Source organism: Anas acuta, chromosome 8 (assembly GCF_963932015.1).
Source record: "Anas acuta chromosome 8, bAnaAcu1.1, whole genome shotgun sequence".
NCBI lineage: Eukaryota > Metazoa > Chordata > Aves > Anseriformes > Anatidae > Anas > Anas acuta.
This window is the reverse complement of record NC_088986.1, coordinates 29,332,739-29,345,059: the sequence shown is the minus strand read 5'-3', so window position 1 is coordinate 29,345,059 and position 12,321 is coordinate 29,332,739. Positions and strand designations below refer to the sequence as shown.

Here is a 12,321-nt window from a genome sequence, read left to right as displayed (position 1 = left end):
GTTGGGTCATCCGGCCCAACACCAGTTTTCTGGACATGCCCAGGAAGCAGCAGAGGGCCAAACCCTGCCTACTCACCAATCTCCTCAGGGTCGGAGCCATCTTCCTGAAGCATGTGGGAGAGAGCACAGGCCTGCTCCACCTCAGGGGCGAGGAAGGGATCCTGAACAACAGCCTCTGCGCTACTTTCTGCAGGACCTGCTCTGGCATGGGGTCTCCACAGGCCGTGAGGGAGCTGCTCCGGCACCTGCAGCCCCTCTCCTGCCCCCCTTCTTGGACCTGGCTTCTCACAGGGCTGCTCCTCACACTTTTGTCCTCACCCCTTGCTGCCCGGCTGGCATTTTCTCCTTTCTTCTACGTGTTTTCACAGAGGCACCAGCAGGCTCTGCTGTGCCCTGCAAGGGGATGGTTCCACAGCAGTTCCAGAACAATCTGGAACCATTCGGAACCAGCTGGAACCATTCGGAAACAGCTGGAAGTGGCCAGAAGCTTCTGGAATCACCCAGAACCCACCAGACATGTAGCCAGCACCTTACCACAGACACCAGTACAGACACACAATAAAGAGAAAATTTAGGCCAAAGGGCATTTTCTGGGATCCAGTTAAATGAAACTTGCACAGCTCTAAGACAACAGTTTGCTATTTTTCCTTGACCAAAAGTGTGCTATTTTTGCCTTCTAGCAGAAGTGACTTCTTTTTAGCAGTTGGCTGAACTGTGTGTGATCTGTTGCAGTCTGAGTAAGCTGGAACTGAATTCTGTGTAGTGTAATGAGTCATTGCAATCTTCCACTCACATGCATAATCACATCCATGTCTGGCAAACTATTTAAGCTGGTCAAAATTATGAGGAAAGAAGTACATGATCAGCTAACAAGTGCTTTCCTAAAAGAAATGAATGGACTTTGAAAAATATAGCAGTTCCAAAGAGGTATTACCTCTTCGCAGCTAAAGGTGAACTGAAATTTCCAGCCATGTTCTCCTAAAACATTATTTTTACTCCCAGAGAGACTGCAGACTAGTGGCTTTTTATCTTAACTCGGGATGAAAAATAAAAATCTTTTAAGAAAAAAATTACTTGAACGTTTTCCTGGAGGAAAATTGTATTTCCCAACTGTCTTCCTAATTCCTTCAAGCAGTCTTTCTTAGAAAAAGCACTTTTACCAAAGCTCTTCCAGTACAAAATATCTTATGAAACATATTTGATAGAGATGTTCATCATCCAAAAGATGCAAAACCACATCTTCGTTTCTCCCAATGATAATGTAATTCTTCCCCTCTGATGCCAAACAAAACGTACTTCAACTGAGTAACAAACAGGCCAGACATCATTCATCTGGCTTTCCAGCACTCCCTGCTAGAAAACTGCTCACTGCTGAAAGTGTGGGTTGTTAACAGGACAAAGGATAAGTAAATATGCAAACATGAGTCTAATCTATTTCTTATATGTGACCTATTAATAGGCTAAAAAATAACTGTTTTTCATTAATTGTTGGGTATAGTCAATACCAGGAAGAAAAAAGGCAGTCTCAGATTAAATTTTCTTCTATATAGAAGTTGCTATATAGAGACAGGGTCTTCCTTTTATGTACCTACTTCTTGATACATGATAAACTTTTAAGGCTTTTAACACATAAGGTCCAGAAAGAGTCATTAAATACTCTAATTTTATATTTAGAAGCCCACAAAACTTCTTCAAAACCAACAACCATTCAGTTTAGTCCTTGAAGATGGATAGTCCATCACACTCTTTGGTAGTTCATTCCAGCCATTAACAGGCCTGACTTACAAACACTTCATCTCAAACACTGTAGACCCACACCAATACACCCATGAGAGTTACCTTCTTTATTGCAGAAGGACTACAGATAAGAGTGCTCCTCCTAACATGGCTCCAGAAATGCAGTCCAGCTTCCTCATGCTCAGGGACAGAGAAGTAGGGTCTTCTGCTTGGGCAGAGGTGGCAGGTTTACATGTATGCTTTAGAAATCATGTTAATCCATCAGAGCTGAGAGCCATGAGGAAGCCCAGTTTCCTTTTCCTATCTTCACTACGGGTGATTAATGTTATTATCTTCCTAGCAGTAGAAAAAGTCTTTTCTGCTGATGCTGTTTGGTTAATTTTTACTTTAATTTGTCATTAGATATCCACAACTTATATTACCTGAAAATCTAGACTTTCATTAAAGTATTGAGGTAACTTTTATATCTGCACTCAGTTATAAAAAATACATATGTTTTTAGGAAGTAGATTATAAACATAGGAGTGATATCATTCAGAGTGATTTCTCCAAGGAAAAAAAATGTTACTTGTGCTACAGTAGTGAACATATCTCTGTAATAGTGTCTGATTGTGCTAGGCACAGTAAATGCATGAAAAAAATTACCTTCCTGCCTCAAAGAGGTTACACTTGAAGCATACATGACAACAGATGGAGAAAACCCTGGAGTATTAACATTGCATGCACCAGAAGGGACTATTCTCAGCACGCATGAATTAGAGTGTACACTGAAAGTCCTTGGTCCAATACCACATCTTGCAGGACTGGAGGTGGAATTGGATTTTCTTTCAAATTCTGCACAGAGTGCTTCCTCCCACACATTTCATTATACTGCTGTCAAAGTTCATTCTCACTAGCATTGTCATTTTTATTTTGAAAATATTTTCAGATTACAAGAGGCTGCAATGGAAAGAAACACTGACACAAATTTGGCATGCTTTTCTGTAAGCGGTAGAAGGAAACTGCCTGCATCTCAGGCATGACAATCAGCATATCCCACTGGTAAGACTATTTGTTTCCCTCACCTGAAAGCAGCACAGAATATAGCTGCACCAGCAGTCATCATTTATTTTTGTATCTGCACAACGGTGGTCAGCAACAGAGGAAATGAAGAACTTAGTAAATCTATTATGTTCTGCTTGAATATGCAGTGTCGAGTGTTTCTGCAGCAAACTACTGACCCGAAAATCCAGATGGTTTGTAAACAGTGCTCTTACAAGTGATTTTCACTCTGACCAAGCCAATTTAAAATCTGTTGTGTTTGTCCCTACTGAGAACAGCTTCTGGCACATCTCAAACACATTGTAGAGTGGTTTTCATTTTTGAGAAGCTTTGTTTCTTCCTCTAACATCTAATTCATTTGAACTTCCATGGAAGGACTAATCAAACCAAAAGAATTTTCTGTCATAGGCTGCATGGGGACCAGATGTGCTTCTGTTGATTTTGCCGAGAGATTTCTCCCAGCGGATTTGAACTGAAAACACGAACAGGCCATATGGTAGTAAAGATAATTTACATAGCACCTTTTATCACCAAATATCACAAAGCACCTTGCAAATCACCTACTGTACAGGAAGAATTTTACTCAGAACTGAAATGCAAATACCTTTGGGGTAAAACTTGGCAAATACTTAACAGCACACAGTAATGCTATGAAATAACTCGTAACTAGTCGTGAAGACTAAAGTCATAGCTAACTGAAACTGTGAGAGGAATATAGGTTGACAAATTATAGTTACAAATCGGTTTTAATCTGCACAATTTGATCCTATATGGGAAGCAATAATTTGTTAAAGCTAGCTTCTTCCATTTGATAAATGCAATACTGTTAAAATGATCTGCAAATCTATAGGACATTGAAAACAGAACATAAGACTAAGTGTATAACAGCATTAGTTTTGCGGACTTACTGTACATGTATTCAGTAAATGTGTATGCATCACCTTAATCACAATGCTCAACAAAGTAATGTGACCAAGAAAAGTTATACTATCTTTTTATATTTGGTATTGGGTGGTAGTTTGAGAGGTTCTGGGCAGTTTCTGGTACTGACATGCATATCACTACACATTAGAATTATCAAGAGAAAGCAGATGTTTCAAATTCTATAAAATTTTCTTTTTGTCCTTCCTGGGAAAAATGAACAGAAGGAAAAAGAGCGCATGATAAAGTGCAGTGTGCATCAGAGTCAACAAAGAAAACAGAGAGCATTTAATTTTCAGATGAAACAACATAAAATTTCTTAGCAAAGTCTATTACTGGAAAATGTCACTTTCTTTAGTTACCATTCTACCACTTTCAGACTGATGCTTTGTTTCATCCCAGAGTCTGCCTTATCTCTTTTAGATGTATTCATGTTATGTTTATGTGCTGTAAGAAAACAGTTCTACAAGCTGTGCAACAAATCAAATGAATAAATAGAGATAGTAGACATACAACATAGTTTAATTTTTGCAGTATAATTATATATCTTCCAGAAGAACTTTCTAAAGAATTGTTCACTGCACTTAAAATGAAACAGGAAATGGAGTTTCATTTAAAGGGATTTTATGATGAGGGCTTTCATAGAAGCCAGGAAGTTCAGCTGTCATCTCCTACCTTTTGATTTTCTCTTTCTAGGAACTGCTCTCCTCCACCTGCAGTAATTCAGGCCTGGTCACACAAAATCACAGCACTCATGTTTAGCCTCAAAACCTAGCCACAGTGATTCTCCACTTCCTAGAAAGGATAAAGACAGTATTATTGATTCTATAATAAACAGCCAACAGGTCTTGTCTGTAAGCCAGCACAAGTAACCTTTTGTAACCAAAAGCACAACATTTTTCAGCATAGCCAAGTGACAGCTGCAAAACTTTTGCATATTAAACTAGCTACAAATTAGGAGCAAGGTGTTTTCTTGGAGCTGTTCAAATGTTTAAAATGAACTGTGGCAAGATACAGTGTCAGGATATTCCTGTTCGCTTTGAAGGAATAACAGCACAGACTGTACAGCACGAACACCGATACTTTGCTGTCTTGAAAATTATGGGTTAGAAAAGATAGCAAAGATTTCATGAATAGAAGCGCACATCTCTGAGGGCAGCAGCACAGCTATATATTGAGGTTCTGTGTGCTTACCCCTGACATGCATCTAATTAGCATTCCTGGAAAATGCACACTAGCAGTATCACTCCACAATTATGATGCCCATTTTCACGGTCCTGTTTTGTTCACCCTTCTGATTGTAGTACTTGTAATCAGAGATGCAGAATAGCATGAATATAGTGCACTCAACCCCCAGGAGTAATTTTCTCTCTTTTTTTTTATTTTTAAAGTAAGAGTCACATGCACTGAAAGGATGTGAAAAGACTATTATTAAGCTACATTTAAATATGTTTAATGGCACCACATGCTGACTCAGAAATTCCTTTCCTCCAAGCCTATACAAAGTACAGGGTCTAATTGCAAATGCTTTATTACTGTGTTGATAGAAGAACCACATCATTCATTCTTTTCCAGAAAAGTTTCACTTAAGCCTTTTTTAATACATTTTAAAGATAAAACTCCAATATATCTATTTAGAAGAGCAATATTAGTGCTCTAGTAAAAATGATAATAATAACACTTAAACTACTTTAGATCTTCAAAATTCTGTATATATATTAAGCAATTTGTCCCTGTTGGCAAGGTCTGGTTTTAGTTTGCATCGGAGAGCAAGTAGCACCAGGTATCTTTTTTTTCCATTAAGGTATTTCCCCCTTCCCATTTTATTGCACATATACTAGATGAGGGCTTAGCTTCTCTGTCAATGGGAATTCCAAACATTATGGGTGCTACTGAATGGTTTGAGTTTTCTTTTATGAGCCAGAGATGCCCATCAGATATCTGTTATCTGTTAGATCTCTCAGGACTGCTAATGAGTTAACGTTCTTCTGAAGTCTGCTCTCTTGCCATAACACTGAGCTGCCCTGCATAGGTTTTACAAGGATATATCTATCTATATCTCCTTTTTTCTAGCTCCAGTTCTCACTACCACAACTAATGGAAGCTGAACAAATCAGAATCTTGTCTTTGGCAAGTGTTGGTGTGGAAACGTATGATAAGCACAGTACGTGGGATGATCCTTACACAAATACAAGGAAAAAAAGTTACTGTCTTATAGTTTTTTGGAGTAATCCAGTGAAGCAGGGCCCAACAATTCCTAATGCATATAGGAGCCTGCCTCCTTTTCAGGTGGCAGGAAGTGCAGGCAAACAAGTCAACTCTACAGACTAAGGTGAAATGCAAAATAACTGAGACCTGTGAGATCTGTAGGGCCAGAACCTGTCCCAGAAGCAATGAGAGAGTTTGCCATGCCAGAAAACACTTGCATTTAAAATGTTCAGTAGTTTAAATTAACCCCTGTTATTGGAATTTCAAATTACGCCCCAAGGAAATTGGGTAGTTTGCAGATTTAATGAGCATTAATTCAGTATTCTATACTGACATAAGAGCATTCAATGTTAAAGTACATTGCAGCTATTTATCTTTTGCTTAACCAGTAAACTATTTCTATGTGTTAGTGAGAGGATCAGTGTCAATACAAAGGAAAATAAAAGCACTGGAGTAAGTTGGCTTTCAGAATCTGTCCCAAAACTGAGAATTACCATCATGTGTAGTTATAATCCCATTTCCAAATGCTACCAACACAGAGGTAACCTTGTGTTGTTTCACTATCTCATAGCACTTCATGTTCCTGAAAGTACTCTGCCACAGGCTTACATCCCCTGAGACTGCGTGGCTACCTCTACAGAAGCAATTCTGAAGGGTTAAACACTGAATTCCTGCTTTTGTGGCCAATACAACCAGCAGATCTAGAGTCTGCATGCCGATTACCCTGTCCTTTGCCAATACCATCAAGTAGTGCCTCCAGTAAGACATGGGATTTTGCCACAGAGACAGCACTTTTTTATTAAGTGACCAAAGCAGGCATTGTGTTTGTTAGGTGACCAACTCAATCATGTCTGATTGAGACATTGGTTGTTAAGCTTCTTGTTTAAAATACTAATGTGCATGTGGCTTGTATTTCTCATTATATCTAGAGGTGTATTTTGAATTGCCTTAGAGGCTGCAGTAGTTACAGATTAGTTTTCATGATAAGAATTAGCAAGGTAGAATTTGTAGAGTGTATGACTAGCTAGAAGAATTTATACTGCTAAGAAAAAGAGACGAGATTTCTGGATCTGAAAGGATGAAGCAGAACTGTTTATTACTGATGCCACACAAAAGATTTCTGGGCTGATTTATTGCATAGCTTATGAAAGATCAGCACATGTACACAGAACACAATCATTGTTTTCTTTTCTCCTTCCCAGAGCCATAGCCCTATATTTCAAAAGCCACTGCTGAAGTGGAGGATGAGATGGATAGGTTGAACTCTGACTCTGTTTTCAAGGGCAGTTCTGTTGCTACTTAACCCACGAATTTTCTCAGTCTTCTGTTGTATTCTATGCTGCCATCATCTGGCTCTCTTCATAAAACCTGACATTTTCTAATTCTTACTTATCCTCACACCTGAGTTCTTCTGCTGGTAAGAATCTTCAATGTTTTTCCTGAAGATATTTCACAGTAAAGATTTACTCCCAGAATATCCACACCCAGAATATTTACCCAGCCTCCTGGCCAGGCACCCAGCTCTTTGCCTAACTGAGCGCTCAGAATGAAGTAATTTAATTTATGGGTCTTTTTGTACTCGGACCAACTATTCTTATTCCAGCTCCCTTCAACCAGCCATCATAGATTTCTTGTCAACAAGATAGTTATCTTTAGCATGCTAGCTACCAGTGTCCTGAGTCTGTCCTCCTAATTTAGGGAATGCAGACATCTGGCCATGGAAAACAGCTTTCCTCATACAGTAAGTAGGTGTTACCAACTTTTCCAGTGATTAACTTAAATATAAACAGATTGTTTACTTACTCTGAGGTAAATATTACTTTCTACGCGACAGAGCAATGATAAAAGTCGAGAGAATTTTTACAATCAGTTTACACTGATCCAAAGCCACTTGCTTCAAAGAGGTCACAACCTGCACCTCCTTCCCTTTCAACTGGCAACCAAACACTGTGTAAAGACTCAGAAACATTGATCTGGCTAAAAGTTGTTTTTCTGATGGCTGATAAAACTCTCAGGGAGTCATGAAAGCACTAACACTAATGAAGACATGGGGGAGGAGAATACACACAATAAACTTTGCTTCTTTTCTGGATAACTGCACAGCACTGTAGATCTTCCGGCAAGTCTTTTCTCTTTCAGCACTTCCAGTACTTCAGCTTTGTGTCAATGCTTTTTTTTTTTTTTTTTCCTATTCTTTTCTCTCTTCTTCATGTAAGTCCTCTAGTCTCTGCATATGCCAAACAGAAGTCTACGCAGCAGAACATGCTCAGCTGCTCCCAGGAAAGGTGCGGTTTTGTCTTTCTGCCAAAGCATTCACCCAGCCTGTTATGTGGGTAGCAAGGACAAGGAAATAATGTTGCCTGCCTCTCTGCTGTCCAGCCACACCCCAGTTAGCAGTGCAGAACAGAAAGAAACCACATAGTACACTTTTGTTATACATGAACTGCAAACCAACAAAGACAGCAGGTACCCTCTACCACACAGCACATCAATTAGACTAATGCATGCAGTTCTTTACAAGACACTAATCAATCACCATAGGGAGACAAAGCACGGGGTTACTGGGAGACATTCCAATATTCTTTTCTTCATCCTTTTTCCTGAACCGTTGCCCAGGAGAGGTAGGTTAGATAAAGCTCCTTTGGAGCTTGATACATTTTTTCAGAGTATGGGAATTACTGCATACAAATGAGACTTTCAGGCCTGTAAATTAAAATTAACAAGTCTTGGGGCAAACTAGAAAAAAGGGCATATTTGTATGAAGACAGTAAGGAGAGACAAACCTAAAAAGGAGAAAAGAAGGAGGAAGACTTGATCTTAACAACTTGAAGAACAGCTGCTTGGATTTAATCCTCACAGCTGAGTCCTGAGGAATTCTGCAGAATCAAAACCGAAAATAAACAGACTTATTTAATGAACAAAATAAAACCATGGATAATATTGGATATGCATAAATCACCATGTGTTCTGCCCCAGTGCTAACTTCAAATGGCAGTGTGCTGAAATTTGCAGATTCTCTGTTCGCTATTTATTTTCATATTGACAGACCAGAGGTGGGTCAGGGAGGCTGGAGGATGTGACAGCTGAATTAAACCTTCATTTTCAATTCAAATCTGAAATGGACCTGAATCAATCATGTCTTGAGCACTACTGCATGCCTCCCCTAGAAATCTCTAACCACCTGAATACTAGATGAATGCCTCCCTCATGCACTCTGGCAGAACTGGACTGATTTTCAGACCAATTTAGGAACTAGCAGAAATAGAACCAGGCTCCCAAAGCTTAAAAGAAATCCCAGTCCTAAAGCAGCAACATAGAGAGCAAATGCATAGTTCTATAAATATACTCACATTAGCACAGCTAAATACTGGAGGTTTGAGGAAACAACTTACATTCAGGTGTTTGCAGAGGAAGAAAGGACGGGTCCTTTATCAGCCCTACATAGCATCTCTAGTATTCATTTCTTATGCAGTCAATTTTTCTAGGCTTGACCTACAAAAATGTGGAGTAAGAAGGGCATAGTGAAGCAAATGGTGTAGAGATCAGTTGTGCGACACATTCCTTCACTTGTGGGTCAAACAAAACAAAGAACATTTCACTTAATTTTTTTGAGCAGGCTCTTCATGTTTCCAGAGAATGCTGATGCCCTGTAATATCTGAAGATAGCATTAAGACTGTACACACTGTATTCCTCCTTGCTTTCTTAATAAAAGAATAATGAGCTCAGTGGTGCAGAAGCAACACAACATGCTGCTATGAAGGAGACCTCAAAGCCCACTCAGCTGCTTCACTAGTGTATATTAAAATTAATGAGTTTCTGCTACAGAAGGAAAGAGGTGTCCTTACATGGGAATGAGATCTATGATCTTTGTATTGTAGCACAACTGCTGAGTAGCACAGAAATCTGAACAGCTCAGTCTCATATAATAAATTTCTTTTAACAGGAGGAAAGGGAGGACAGACTGAAGATAACTATATGTGCTGAAAAGGGGGGTTAGAAGAGCTTTTCATTTGCATCTTAAGCACCTTCTTATTAGTAAAGAGTGGACTGCTGCTACAGCTCTCTTTTTCCCCCATTCATATAGCTAGCAGAGCAAAAAATTGGCAATATTGAATGTCAGCCAGCACCTGAGGCTGCTAATTCAGCCAATGTAGCCACAATATAATGGGTTTCAATTACAGAGCCCTTATTTTTGTGCATGGGAACATCTATATGGAGGTCATCACATTTCATTAATAATTTTGATTAACACATCCTTCACAGTGGTTTTGAGCTTTTAATGCTTCTCAGTTAATGAAGCAAAATTTTGAAGAAGCCATTGGTTTTGTACATAATACAGTTATAAAAAAAAAAAAAAATGCTGTTTCATTAAGACAACTCAGTTTTATCCCAAATTCTTCAAGGCTTCATTCAACTGCAAAGACAAGTTAATAATACACTGCTACGCTAACATCTATTTGAAGCTCATTTCCTGCCTACAAGTTCCAGTGAGGAACAAAATGACTGTTCAACATCCAAAAGCAGAAGTCAGAAGAGACTGGCACCCACCAGATCATTTGTTCAGAGCACTGTGATCCTGACTGCTGTTAGAGGACATCCTATCTGCAGACTGATACAGTTTCAGAGGAAGAACTTGCAGCCTTCTTAGTGAGGGCTCCCTACTCTCTGTTACTCGTGCCTCTGAACATCTAACACGGCATACTTCGAAGGACCCTGAATCAATCTCAAAAGCACTGTGAGGCAGCTCTCAGAAACCAGATGCTTCTGCTGTATCTCAGTTTGACCCTTTCTGTGGTCCCCCAGGCTAAGGCAACTAAAATAAGCAGTCATTTCTGGAAAAATTTCAAAACCAAATTATCATCTGAGTTGAGCACTGAATCTGTCCTATCTCCATTCAAGCCTGGAGCTTAAAAAGAGCAGACTTTGGCCTTTGAGTTTCAGGTTACAAAATGCCAATGAAGCTCAATGCAAAATGCAGTCAGAACTAGCTGTTTGGTATCTGAACAGCACATCAAATATTTGGTGTGTTCAGCTTGAGCCATTCATTTGAACATAAATTCTAGCTGGAGAACATTTTTATCATAGATACTTTACCTAACTTCCACAGAATATCTTAAGAAATAATGCATTTTTTTTCTTAAGTGTTAGAGATACATAAACCTCAGATATCTATACTATTGTTGAAGCCAGCTTAGATATACTTGATCCCAAAGTATTCACATTTGACATGTATGCACATTCTGTTCCAGAGATCATTGCGACCCATAGAGAACTATAAATAAGATTTTTTATTTTTTGGGGGGGGGAGGGGAGTGGGGGGGAAGAACAGAAGATAAGCATCAACCGTTAGATCTGCTAATGTGCTAAGGTGAATGGCTTTCCAAAACTTTTTTTTTTTTTTTTACCTGTAGCTGTGATTTATATATGAAGTTTTTGCTGTATCACTGACATTCAACTCAGTGTTTCCACAGGATACCTGCCTCAGTCTGCAAACTGCTTCTGTTGTAATTTAATCAAGTACAGCCTATTAATAGCATGACATAAAGGCCAGTTATTTTGCTTATCTCATTAAACTACAGAAACTTGCTACGCTGCCATGGCATTTAATTGCAGTCAGTCTAGGTGTATTCCATTAGGACTGCATTAGTTCATCATTACTGCAGTTTATTTTTCATTTACTCTCACTAGCCTTTCTCAACAAAGATACCACGTGAAGAAACATGACATTTGAAGGTCAGCCCCTACCACTTCCTTTTTGGAGGAAGTTTTTGGGAGGGTAAGAAAGAAACCGGAAATGAAAATGGGTCCCAGAAGATTCTAGAGATGGATATTTATATGACATAAGGAGGGAACACTCAGTTCTGTCATCTCCCTGTTGCTTGCTGGCAAGCGTCTTTTTGCATCTCTCTCCACTCCCCTACTTTCTGGGGAGGCACAAACCTAAAGTTAAGCTCCAGATCAGAACCTGGGAAACACCCTGATTCTGAGGATATTTGAACACAAAAGCAGCTGATTCCAGCTTCTCTACTTTAGGCAAAGCAGAACCCCAACACTGACCAATCTGCTGTGTATTCAGTTAAACCTTATACTTTGGCAAAGGACTGATTTCCTTTCTCTTTCCCTCCTAAAACACAGAAGACTCCATTAGTGTGTGTAAGCTTACAAAGAATAAAATGAAACAAAAATAAATCTCCAAACACACTATTAGGCATTTCCACAAGGCATCCCAAAGCCACAAAGACAAATGCCACCTCTGCTAGAAGGAATCATTCCAGAACTGTGCAGGAAGCTGGAAAACCTTAACAATTCTATATATTTCTTTGGAAACATTTACACACTTAAAAAGCAGGCAACAGATTTTAAAAATCTGGGCCCAGATTTCTAATGCCATAAATCAAATTCAGAGAGGTGCA

The 12,321-nt window shown here is 39.2% G+C and overlaps 1 protein-coding gene across 4 annotated transcripts in view; it reads right to left on the bottom strand.

Annotated features, from left to right (window-relative positions):
* Positions 1–12,321, bottom strand: part of PLPPR5 (phospholipid phosphatase related 5) — a 257,024-nt gene that overhangs the window by 222,567 nt on the left and 22,136 nt on the right. For 2 of the 4 annotated variants that reach the window (XM_068690246.1, XM_068690250.1), the window contains exon 2: positions 4,375–4,494. The exons of the other annotated variants lie outside the window; for them this stretch is intronic. The gene's annotated coding sequence lies outside the window, so the exon portion shown is untranslated. The remainder of the gene's footprint in view (positions 1–4,374; positions 4,495–12,321) is intronic. 4 annotated transcript variants of the gene reach the window in all.